This window comes from Microcebus murinus, chromosome 3 (assembly GCF_040939455.1).
Source record: "Microcebus murinus isolate Inina chromosome 3, M.murinus_Inina_mat1.0, whole genome shotgun sequence".
In the NCBI taxonomy this organism is placed as follows: Eukaryota; Metazoa; Chordata; class Mammalia; order Primates; family Cheirogaleidae; genus Microcebus; species Microcebus murinus.
In genome coordinates, this window is record NC_134106.1 from 21960880 (window position 1) to 21974608 (window position 13729).

Consider the following 13729-nt stretch of genomic DNA (forward strand, 5'->3'; position numbering starts at 1 on the left):
TCCAAACTATGAAAAGATTGATTCTTTTTAAAACACAAAACAAATCATGGCTTCCTCTCACACTTCAGATAGTCCAAGTTCCTTAACATTAGTTTACAAGACCCTTCATGCTTGAACAGATGGATTCTGGTATGTCCCTCCCACTTACTTTCCATTTCTCCTGCAATGCACAGCAATTATGTCTTCCAAAGCCAATGCTTTCTTCTTCCTGTGCTTTCACCCATGGAACATGCCTCTCCAGCCACCCACGTGACCATCACTTTCTCCAGTAAGTCCTCTCTAATATCCCTATGCTAGTTTGGATCCCCACTTGTTTTTCTGTCTTTCTTGGTGGACTGTAAGACTTCATGAAGGCAGAAACTCCATTGAACTTACGGTTGTGTACCCCAGCACAGTTGTTGTAAGTGCTCCAATAATAATTAAATATTTGGACAAAATGTGAAACATTCTTTAATTAAATTTTTAATGTTTGTTGAATGAATGAGAAACACCTAGGTTTTGGCCCTGAATGACACATTTTGGTGGAGCCATTAACACAAAATTGTGTAGTTTTGCCGGGGAGGGGGTGTCCTAGTTTAGGGAGAAAAGAGTGGGTTCATTTTAAGGTGACAACTAGATATACAAACATTGAAAATATTGAATTCCCAGAAGCAGTGTTCGGGCGCTCTGTGTAGCCTTTGGTCAAATTAAAGCCATGAATACTTTCGCTAAAAAAAAAAAAAAAAAAAGAGAAAATATTGAATTGGAGTTAGGCCACGCAGGTGGAAGATGATACTAATTAGGCTTGCAGGCTGTCACGAACCTGGTTAAGATCTCTAACCAAGGCAGTGTAGAGGGCACATGATATCACTCAGCCACTTATTTTTTAGATATGGGGTCTTGCTATGTCGCCCAAGCTGGTCTCAAATTCCTACACCTCAGCCTCCTGGGGAAGCTGGGGACTACAGGCATCAGCCACTGTACCTGGCTAAATGCTCTTTAGAGTATAATGTGATATCAGTTCAATTGCAAATTTAAACATCAACTCAAGATTACTGAAAAATGAAAAGTGTTAATCCAGATTATCTGAAATATGCTGATATGCTTATGTTTATATTTAAATAATATATTTATATTATTCTTATAAAAATTAAAACATAAGGTTTTAAAATTTTCATAGAGGATTCAAAGTGCCTGGAAAATACAAAACCCCCAGAGGGCAACAGACCACAGATTGAGAAACACTACCTGCCTATGGAAAGTGTTAACTGAAGATAGAATGAGAAAAGGGTGAGAAATTGGGAAATAGGTCTTCCCAAGCTTTTTCTCCCAGGCATTTCTTGGGGTTCCTAATTCTGTCTTAGACCCTTTCTTCATATACTTTCTTCATGTACATCTGATGACACTATTCATAAGTTACCTTTGGAAATTCAGTAGTTTTGATAGTATATTCATTCCTTCCTAGGTATGATTAAAGGTCAAAGATTGATCCAAAGAGAAAAGAAAAATCCCAGGGATAAGATTTAGGGCTAAGAAAGAAGGAATACAAATATTTTTAAGTTACTAGAAAGGGTTGGGGGAAGAGTACATTTCTGAGGTTTTGGGCTGGTCCAGATCCCCCTTTGTACTCATTAATTTTCTTTTTTTTTCTTTTTTTTTGAGACAGAGTCTCGCTTTGTTGCCCAGGCTAGAGTGAGTGCCGTGGCATCAGCCTAGCTCACAACAACCTCGAACTCCTGGGCTCAAGCAATCCTTCTGCCTCAGCCTCCCGAGTAGCTGGGACTACAGGCATGCACCACCATGCCCGGCTAATTTATATATATATATATATATATATTAGTTGGCCAATTAATTTCTTTGTATTTATAGTAGAGACGGGGTCTCGCTCTTGCTCAGGCTGGTTTCAAACTCCTGACCTCAAGCAAGCGGCCCGCCTCGGCCTCCCAGAGTGCTAGGATTATAGGCGTGAGCCACCTCGCCTGGCCTGTACTCATTCATTTTAAAAGGGTGCTTTGTTGTATATATATATATATATATTTTTTTTTTTTTTTTTTTTTTGAGACAGAGTCTCGCTTATTGACCAGGCTAGAGTGAGTGCCGTGGCGTCAGCCTAGCTCACAGCAACCTCAAACTCCTGGGCTCAAGCAATCCTTCTGCCTCAGCCTCCCGAGTAGCTGGGACTACAGGCATGCGCCACCATGCCCGGCTAATTTTATATATATATTAGTTGGCCAATTAATTTCTTTCTATTTATAGTAGAGACGGGGTCTCGCTCTTGCTCAGGCTGGTTTCGAACTCCTGACCTCGAGCAATCCGCCCGCCTCAGCCTCCCAGAGTGCTAGGATTACAGGCGTGAGCCACCGCGCCCGGCTATGTTGTATATATTTTTTAATTTTCTGTATATTATGATGTTTTTGACATCTTAAAAAACCCTTTCGAGTTGTGAAAGACTGTCCTTCCCAGAGATAGCCAATTCTTAGAGATAACGAAGTACTTAGCCAGGAGCATGCCTTTGATATATAAACTGACCAATCCAGAGTCATTCCTCCTCTATCTGGCCTTTACACCCCAAGGGGCGATATTCTTTTGCCTTAATCATCTCAGGCAAGAGAGACCACCCCAAAAGCTTAGAGCCTACAGGAGTTATTCGAACTAGCCAATCCTAAACTCTTTTCTCTGCCTTGCCTTTCCCTTGGAAACACCAGTAAAGGCATTGGCCCATACTTTCTCCTTGCTACTGTCTTTTGCCACCTGACCAAAACTTGGTACTTCCCCTGTGACTCTCTGTGGCATGCAGTGACCCCCTCTCTAGGACCTGTGAGTTTAATAAACTTTGTTTTCTTGTGCCTCTCTCCTGTGTCTCCTCTTGTGGCTACACTTGACTGATCATCGCCTAAAAGAACACAGAACAGGTGCCCAATAAATGAGATTTTTTTTTTTTTTTGAGACAGAGTCTCACTTTGTTGCACAGGCTAGAGTGAGTGCCGTGGCGTCAGCCTAGCTCACAGCAACCTCAAACTCCTGGGCTCAAGCAATCCTTCTGCCTCAGCCTCCCGAGTAGCTGGGACTACAGGCATGCGCCACCATGCCCGGCTAATTTTATATATATATATATTAGTTGGCCAATTAATTTCTTTCTATTTATAGTAGAGACGGGGTCTTGCTCTTGCTCAGGCTGGTTTCAAACTCCTGACCTCGAGCAATCCGCCCGCCTCGGCCTTCCAGAGTGCTAGGATTACAGGCTTGAGCCACCGGGCCCGGCCAATGAGATTGTTTTTTAAACCACAACTTTTCTGTTAATGGTTCCACCAAATTTTGTCAATCAGAGTCAAAACCTTGATGTTATTCATTCATTCAACAAACATTTAAATATTATATATTGTATTTAAAGTGTTATATTTCACAGTTGTACTTTTATATTTCTAGGAGAAGGTGTCAATCTGGAAGCAGTCTGCATTTACCCAGGAAAATCACTAGAATGGGCTCTTTATACACACATAAGAGAAATACCCACCTTTATCCTAAAGAAATCATGAAATGATCATTAACTAAAATTCAGATGTTTCAGATAGATACATTGGAATTTATCTATTTATTAGTAATATAAATTGAGTCTTTAGCAGGATTGTGCCCTGCTAAAGAGAGAGATCATTTTTTTTCCTAAATAAGTACATAGATTGAACTGTCTCTTAAATTTCTTATTTGTTCTTAGGAGACCTATATATGTTTTTAGCCAAGTATTTGCTCACAGTAGGTCACAAAACTGGAACCACCTGAGGAGTGTGCTAACTTGATCTCCACATTTCATGTAGGAAGCCACACACTGGTCTGAACCCCTAGTATATGTCACAAGTGGCCTTATGTAAAGTTAGGTTATCCAACTCTGGAAAGTATCAGTGACTCTTGGGATTGCACTGATCAGACCAAGGTGGAGGTGAGTGTTTCCCCCTATGAAAAAGAATAGTCCCTCTGTCAGACATTCTAGAAGGGAAATAAGCAGGCCCTAGACTGAAAAAGAAGAGATCCCAGGCCGGGCGCGGTGGCTCAGGCCTGTAATCCTAGCACTCTGAGAGGCCGAGGCAGGAGGATTGCTCAAGGTCAGGAGTTCAAAACCAGCCTGAGCAAGAGCAAGACCCCGTCTCTTTTTATTTTTTATTTTTTTTTTATTTTTTTTATATTCTTTACAGAGCCTGTATTCCAGTATAAGACCCCGTCTCTAAAAAAAAAAAAAAAAAGAAGGGATCCTTTTGGCTCTCTGCCTGGCACTGGCATTAGGATTCCAAGGTGTGACATAGTCTGGAGCCTCCTGGTTGGGGAAAGGGGCAGGGTGAGCCAGTTCTGTATTATCAATAATCTGAAGAGTAGCCACTTCTAGTGGCACTTGTGGGCTACTCTTTGTTTTTAACATCTGTGACCTTTGCGTTTAACTGGACAGCCTCAACTAGGCTGAGCCTTGGGGAATAAAGTGAGAAGATTTATGTCCCTTGGGGTGAGACCACGTGGAAAGCCATGTGGTGGCAAAACTCAGGAGCGGCAGTGGTTTAGAGCAAGGACAATTGGCAAAAATGAGAATAATTTCCAGGGAGGATATGTGGTGCACTAAACCATTCCTTAGGGATTTCCCAAAATCCTTGAGTAAGAGAATTCCTTTGCCATAGAGACTGATGAGAACTGAGGACACGTAGATTGAGTCTGACAGATTGGGCCAAGAGAACTATAGCGTGTTACTTAGTAAAGTCCTACTGCTTCTTGTAGTCATCACTAGGGAAAAAGTTCTTAAAACTAGGCTGGGCACGGTGGCTCACGCCTGTAATCCTAGCACTCTGGGAGGCCGAGGCGGGAGGATCGCTCAAGATCAGCAGTTCAAGAATAGCCTGAGCAAGAGTGAGACCCTGTCTCTACTATAAAAAAATAGAAAGAAATTAATTGGCCAACTAAAATATATATAAAAAATTAGCCAGGCATGATGGCGCATGCCTGTAGTCCCAGCTATGTGGGAGGCTGAGGCAGCAGGATCGCTTGAGCCCAGGAGTTTGAGGTTGCTGTGAGCTAGGCTGACGCCACGGCACTCACTCTAGCCTAGGCAACAAATCGAGACTCTTGTTTCAAAAAAAAAAAAAAAAAAAGTTCTTAAAACTGAGGCTCTTAGTCAAAGTAACAAATGATGCTTACAAGCCAGTAGCAATAGCTTGGCTCTACAATTTGCCAGGGACTAAATAGCAGCAGTGGGCCAGGCATGGTGGCTCACATTTGTAACCCTAGAACTGTGGGAGGCCAAGGTGGGAGGGTCACTTGAGCTCAGGAGTTAAAGATCAGCCTGAACAAGAGTGAGACCCCACCTTTACTAAAAATAGAAAAAATTACCTGGGTGTCATGGTGGGCATCTGTCCCAGCTACTCAGGAGGCTAAGGCAAGATGGTCACTTGAGCCCAGAAGTTTGAGGTTGCAGAGGACTATGATGATGCCACTGCACTGTACTCAGGGTGATAGAGCAAGACTGTGTCTCAAGAACAAAAACAAACAAACAAACAAAACTCACCAAGTTTGAAATACCTAGTGAACACCCTCAGTCTTGTTATGATTATCTAAAGTTCATTTTCAATTTATTGTTTTCAAAATTTTTTATTGTGGTAAAATATACGTAACATTTATCATTTTAACCGTTTTTAAGGGTACATTAAGTACATTCACATTTGGCGTGCAACTGTCACCACTCTCCATCATCAGAACTTTTTCATCATTCCAAACTGAAACTGTGTATCCATTACGCAATAACTCTTCATCTCCCAGCCCCCACTGCCATGGGCAACTGCCACTATGCTTTCAGTGTCTATGAATTTAACTACTGTAGATACTTCATGTAAGTGGAATCACACAATGCTGATCCTTTTATGTCTCGCTAATATCACTTAGTGTGTCTTCAAGGTTTATCCCTGTTGCAGCATATTTCAGAATCTCTTTCCTTTTTAAGGCTGTGTATATATACACATACACACACATTTTGTTTATCCATTTTATATATATAACACGTTTTGTTTAGTCATTCATTTGTTGATGGACAATTTGGGTTGTTTCTACCTTTTACCTATAGTGAATAATGCTGCTGTGAACACTGGCTTACAAACATTTGGAGTCTCTGCTTTCAATTCTTTTGGGTATATACCCAGAGTGGAATTGCTATATCATATAGTAACTCTATGTTTAATATTTTGAGGAACTCTACTTATTTTTAACACAAAAATTTAGTTCTCAGTTTTATAATCCACACTTATACTTGCTAACATATCTTATCACTCTCTATACTCACAGTTAATTTCTTTTATCTTACATCTTCTCTCACACTTCCTTGCCTGGTAATTTTATTTTTTCTTTTGAGACAAAAGTCTCACTCTGTTGCATGGGCTAGAGTGCCGTGGCATCAGCCTAGCTCACAGCAACCTCAAACTCCTGGGCTCAAGGGATCCTCTTGCCTTAGCTTCCTGAGTAGCTGGGACTACAGGCATCAGCCACCATGCCTGGCTAATTATATATATGTATATATTCATTGTTCAGCTAATTTATTTCCATTTTTTTTAGTAGAGACCGGGTCTCGCTCCTGCTCAGGCTGGTTTTGAACTCCTGAGCTCAAACTGATCCACTCGCCTTGGCCTCCCAGAGTGCTAGGATTACAGGAGTGAGCCATCATGCTCAGCCCTTGCCTGGTAATTTTTGATTGAATAACAGAAATTGTGAATTTTACATTGTTAAGTGCTAGCTTTTTTGTATTCCTTTAAATATCCTTGGACTTCTTTTCTGAAATATAGCTAAGTTATTTGGAAACTTACCTTGGTTTTAAATTTTGTTAGGATTGATCCAGAACAAATTTTAGTCTGGAAAAATTTAACTCCACTACAGGGGCACTTCTGAGGAGTGTATCTGATATGTTGGGCATTGGAGGTCTTTCCTTTCTGACTGGTGGGAACACAAATTATTCTCAGGCCTTTATGCTTTCTGGAAGATTATTCCATCTATTCCTTTCAAATGATTCTTTCCTCAGTCTTGGTAGTTTCCTCACATGTACGTTTAGTTCAATACTCAGCCAAAAATTTGAGGGGATTCTTATGCAAATCTTCATAGTTCAATTGCTGTGTAGCTCTGGTCCTCTCTGATACTCTGCCCTGAAAAATTTGGCCACCTCCCTGAACTCCAAACTCTGTCTTCTCAACATAGTGAGATCATCAGGCTCTTTTAGGGTTTCCTGTCTCCACACAGTGACCTAAACATTCTCTTTAGACAGTAAGCTGGTGTAGTCATAAATTTCACTTCATTTGTTTCCCTTATCTCAGGGATTGCTGTCCTGAGCTGCCTATTATCCAATGTCTGAAAACCATTGCTTCATATATTTTGTCTGGGTATTTAAGACAGGAGGGTAAATCTGGTTCAAGTTATACCATCATGGCCACAAGTGGAAGTTTTCTCAAACAGTTTTATAAATTGTTATTTATAAATGTCTTTCAGTGAGATTGCATAATATGTGGAGTTTTTTTTAAATCCCTTAGTTGTTTCTGGTATATCTAAATGTATTTTGCAATACACTTGTGTTTATATATGTAATAAAGAAAAAAAAAATGTATTTTGCCTTCATTCATGGATGATAGTTTGGGTAGGGATAAAGTCCTAGGTTGGCAGAGAAGTCTTTTATCAGTGTTACTGTAATTTCATAGGCAATCTGTTTTTTCCCCCCATCTCTGGTAGCTTTTACAATTTTCTTTTTATTGTTGAGTTGCAAATACCCTATGGTGTACTTCAGTGTGTGTTAGTACTAAAAACTACTTTTAAAATCTGAAGACTAGGCCGGGCGCGGTGGCTCACACCTGTAATCCTAGCACTCTGGGAGGCCGAGGCGGGCGGATTGCTCAAGGTCAGGAGTTCAAAACCAGCCTGAGAAGGCCGGGCGTGGTGGCTCACGCCTGTAATCCTAGCACTCTGGGAGGCCGAGGCGGGCGGATTGCTGGAGGTCGGGAGTTCGAAACCAGCCTGAGCGAGACCCCGTCTCTACTAAAAATAGAAATAAATTAATTGACCAACTAAAAGTATATATACAAAAAATTAGCCGAGCATAGTGGCACATGCCTGTAGTCCCAGCTACTCGGGAGGCTGAGGCAGTAGGATCGCTTAAGCCCAGGAGTTTGAGGTTGCTGTGAGCTAGGCTGACGCCACGGCACTCACTCTAGCCTGGGCAACAAAGTGAGACTCTGTCTCAAAAAAAAAAAAAAAAAAAAAAAAAACCAGCCTGAGCAAGAGTGAGACCCCGTCTCTACTATAAATAGAAACAAATTAATTGGCCAACTAATATATATAGAAAAAATTAGCCGGGCATGGTGGTACATGCCTGTAGTCCCAGCTACTCGGGAGGCCGAGGCAGGAGGATTACTTGAGCCCAGGAGTTTGAGGTTGCTGTGAGCTAGGCTGATGCCATGGCACTCACTCTAGCCTGGGCAACAAAGCAAGACTCTGTCTCAAAAAAAAAAAAAAAAAAATCTGAAGACTAATGTCTTTTGCCAATCCTTAAGAATTCTTATTTATTATGTTTTCAAACATTTACTTTGCCATCATTCTCTTTATTTTCTTCTAGAACTGTCCTGATAGATGCTGGGGCTCTCAATCTATCCTCCCTCTCTCTTAGCTATATATCCTCTCTCTTTGTAGGGCATTCTGGGTGAATTCATTTATTCTCTTGTTAGTTATATCCAATGTGGAGCTCTTACTGACTTTTTGTTTTTACTATTTTGTTTCTCTTAGTCCAAAAAAAATCAGGCGAGGAGTTCCTGTACTAGTTTTTGTCCAGGTCTTTGCACTGTCTCCCCAAGCGCATTCCAAGAATAAACAAGCATCAGAGATCATATTCTTTCTCTAGTTTTCTCATTTACTTTCGTAAGAATGTTCTCCCTGGAGAGTTTCCTCTCTTCGCTCTAAGATGCAGGAAACTTTGTGAAAACAAAGATTAAATTTCCTACTAAGGTGAGGCAAAGGGAAGAAAACTAATACCCGTGTTAGAAACCTTCAGCTATTACTGCTAAAAAGTCAGGGATCTTCACAAAACTTAGAGTGGAAACCCAGAGGTTTTATGGCCTGAGTTCCTGTCTTCTGATACTGGTGGGTAAGAGAAAAGGAGGGTTGAGTCTTTGACTGTTCTTCCCTTTCTAAATTGCTCGTTGAATTCCTGTTCATCCTTTACAATCCAGGTTGGACAGGTCAACCTTGTCCTCTGGGAAACCTTATGCATTAGTTTCCTATGGCTGCTGAAATGAACTACCACAAACTTGGTGGCTTAAAACACCACAAATTTATTCTTTTACAGTTCAGGAGGCCAGATGTTTCTCTGGTCTAAAGTTAAGGTATTAGCAGTGCTAGTTACTCTGGAGGCTTTAAGGGAGAATCCTTTTCCTTGCCTTTTCTAGCTTCTGAAGGCTGCTGCATTCCTTGGCATCACTCCCACCCTTAGCTTCAGTGGCCATATTTCCTTCTCTCTGTAATCATATCTCCCTCTGCCTTCCTCTTGCATGGACACTTGTGATTACATTTAGAGCCCACCCTGATAATCAAGGATAATCTCCCCCATCTCAGAATCCTTTATTTAAACATGTACAAAATCCCTTTTGCCATGTAAGGTAACATTTACGAATTCCAGGGATTAGGACATGGAAGGCCTCCAAAGGCCTTCCTTAAAGTCTGAATCTGTTTTTTGAGGAAACAATTTTAGATTTAGGAAAATTGTCTTTGTTACTACAACAAAGGTAAATTGGGTACATGAAAACAAACAGATAAATTTAAATAAGTGTTCTTAGCCTAGAAAAGACTGTGGAATGACCTGACAATTATTTTAAACTTACAACATCCCTGTGAGATGACAGGCATTACCTTTATGCCAATAAAATATAGAGCAAAATAAATAATAAGGGTGGCTCATGCCTGTAATCCTAGCACTTTGGGAGGCCGAGGCGGGAGGATCGCTCAAGGTCAGGAGTTTGCCACCAGCCTGAGCAAGAGCGAGACCCCATCTCTACTATAAATAGAAAGAAATTAATTGGCCAACTAATATATATAGAAAAAATTAGCTGGGCATGGTGGCACATGCCTGTAGTCCCAGCTACTCGAGAGGCTGAGGCAGAAGGATCGCTTTAGCCCAGGAGTTTGAGGTTGCTGTAAGCTAGGCTGACGCCCAGGCACTCTAGCCTGGGCAACAGAGTGAAACTGTGCCTCAAAAAAAATAAATAAATAAAAATTAAAAAAAAATAATAAGTAGATTTTATTTGAATATAATTGAGCACAATGATGGAAATCAATTGATCTCAGGTGAATTCTTAATTTTGTTGGGCTATTTTTTTTTAAATCTCTATATGGCCCTATTTATGTATTATGTTTATCTTAGAAGTTGACTCAATTCCTCATGATGTGACTTACAGGTATAGAGCTAAATAATGTTTCCATTTAATAATTAAAAAATGAAGCTCAGAGGCCTAAAGTGTGAGTCAATGCCCCAAAGGATCATTCCTAGACAGTGATAAGATGTGGGCTAGGGTGATGGTTACCACTCGTCAGCCTAATGACAGGCTACCTGTATTAGAATCCCCTGGAAAGATGGTTAGACACACAGAAACCCAAGTCTCCCCACCCCTTACCCTTGAGATTCCCATTCAATTGATCCATGGAGGCTCTTAGAAACAGGTATGTTTTATTTATTTAATTTATTTTTTTGTAGAGATGTGGTCTTGCTCTGTTGCCCAGGCTGGAGTGCAGTGTTGCTATCATAGCTCACTGCAGCCTCAAATTCCTGGGCTCAAGTGATCCTCCCACCTCAGCCTCCAGAGTAGCTAGAACTACAGGTATGTGCCACCACACCCTACTAAGTATGTGAAAACAAACAGAAAAGTTTAAATTAGGGTTCTTAGTCCATCTTTTTTTTTTTTTCTTTTTGAGACAATGTCTCACTCTGTCACTCAGGCTGGAGTACAGTAGCATCATAATAGCTCACTGCAACTTGCAACCACAAATGCCTGGGCTCAAGTGATCCTCCTGGCTCAGCCTCCTAATTAGCGGGGACTACAGAAGCTTGCCACCATGCCCGGCTAATTTTTTGTACATATATTAGTTAGCCAATTAATTTCTTTCTATTTATAGTAGAGACGGGGTCTCGCTCTTGCTCAGGCTGTTTTGAACTCCTGACCTCGAGCAATCCACCCGCCTTGGCCTCCCAGAGTGCTAGGATTACAGGCGTGAGCTACCGCGCCCGGCCTCGTAGCCTTTTTTAAAAAGACTTTTTTTGTTATGGAGGATGGTCCTGCACAAAAGAAGACGTTTATTTTTTAGAGCAGTTTTAGGTTCACAGCAAAATTGAAAAGAAGGTATAGAGATTTCCCATATACTCCCTGCCTCCCCTCAAAGAGTCTCCCCTATTACCAACATCCCTCACCAGTATATTTGTTTAACTGATGAACCTACATTGGTGCATCGTAATCGCCCAAAGTTCACAGTTTACTTTAGGGTTCACTCTGGGTGTACATTCTATGGGTTTGGACAATGTATGATGACATGTATACATCATTATAGTATCATACAGAATATTTTCATTGCTGTAATCCTCTGCGCTCTACCTATTCCCAACCCCCAAATCCCTGCCAATTACTGATTTTTTTACTGTCTCTGTAGTTTTGTCTTTTCCAGAATGTCTCACATTTGGAATCATATAATACTTAGCCTTTTCATGACTTGATAGGTCATTTCTTTTTTAGCACTGAGTAATATTCCATTGTCTGGATATACCACGGTTTATCCACTTGCCTACAGAAGGACATCTTCGTTGTTTCTAAGCTTTGACATTTATGAGTAAAGCTGCTACAGGCATTCATGTGCAGGTTTTTGGGTGGATATGAATTGTCAACTGCTTTGGGTAAATACCAAGGGAGTGCAATTGCTAGATCACATTGTAAGAGCATGTTTTGTGAGACTGCCAGACTGAGGCTGGGCACAGTGGCTCATGCCTCTAGCCCCAGCACTTTGGGAGGCCCACATGGGACCTGGAGTTGGAGATTAGCCTGGAAATGATAGCAAAACCCTGTCATGGACAAACAAACAAATATATAAATAAGCCAGGCATGGTGGCTCATGCCTATAATCCTAGCACTTTGGGAGGCCAAGGCAGGATGATAGCCTGAGCCCACGATTTCAAGGTTACAATGAGTTATGATAGTGCCACTACACTCCAGCCTGGGTGATGGAGCAAGAATGTCACACACACAAAAAAAGGAAACTGCCAAAGCAGCTATACCATTTTGCTGTAATTCCAGTACTTTGGAAGACTGACAAGGGAGGACTGCTTGAGCCCAGGAGTTTGGGGTTGCAATGAGCTGTGATGATGCCACTGTATTCTACCCAAGGTGACAGAGTAAGACTCTGTCTCAAAAAAAAAAAAAAAAGTTGGAAATGACCCCAATGTCCACTGGTAGTTTTGTTAATTAAATATTGGGGGCCGGGCGTGGTGGCTCATGCCTGTAATCCTAGCACTTTGGGAGGCCGAGGCAGGCGGATTGCTCAAGGTCAGGAGTTCGAAACCAGCCTGAGCGAGACCCCGTCTCTACCAAAAATAGAAATAAATTAATTGACCAACTGAAAATATATATACAAAAAAAAAATTAGCTGGGCATGGTGGTGCATGCCTGTAGTCCCAGCTACTCGGGAGGCTGAGGCAGTAGGATCGCTGAGTCCCGGAGATTGAGGTTGCTGTGAGCCAGGCTGACGGCACGGCACTCACTCTAGCCTGGGCAACAAAGTGAGACTCTGTCTCAAAAAATATATATGTATATATTGGCACATTTGGACAATGGAATACTCTACTGGTTAAAAAGTTAACCAGGGCCGGGCATGGTGGCTCACGCCTGTAATCCTAGCACTCTGGGAGTCCGAGGTGGGAGGATCGCTTGAGGTCAGGAGTTCAAGACCAACTGGAGCAAGAGCGAGACCCCATCTCTACTAAAAATAGAAAGAAATTAGCTGGACAACTAAAAATATATAGAAAAAATTAGCCAGGCATGGTGACATACGCCTGTAGTTCCAGCTACTTGAAAGGCTGAGGCAAAGGTTTGTTTGAGCCCAGAGGTTTGAGGTTGCTGTGAGCTAGGCTGACGCCACGGCACTCTAGCCCAGGCAATAGAGACTCTGTCTCAAAAAAAAAAAAAAGTTAACCAGTAAAGTAAAACAGAAAAAGTAGTCATTCAAAAATTAAAATAGTGCTATGTGCATCACTATGGAAAAAAGTGAAGAGTAAATTGAAAGGTTATATAAGCTTTTTTTAAAAGTATGTACACATATATCAATATATCCTTAGAAAAGGAAATATGCAAAAATATACATCGAAGTCTTAATTATTTGGAGGAAGTAGGGTTATAAGAGATTTCACTTTATATAGTAATTGTCAATATTCATATGATAGTTGTAAGGATCAAATAAGTTAATATTTCAGAAGGCAATTAAAACAGTGCCTAACACATACAAATTACTATATATATTATGTTATACTAAAATATTTTTAAACTAAAATATTTTTAAGATATTTTGATTTTTTTAATAAGCATATATTATTATTATTATTATTTTTTTTTTTTTTTTGAGACAGAGTCTCACTTTGTTGCCCAGGCTAGAGTGAGTGCCATGGCGTCAGCCTAGCTCACAGCAACCTCAACTCCTGGGCTCAAGCAATCCTCCTGCCTCAGCC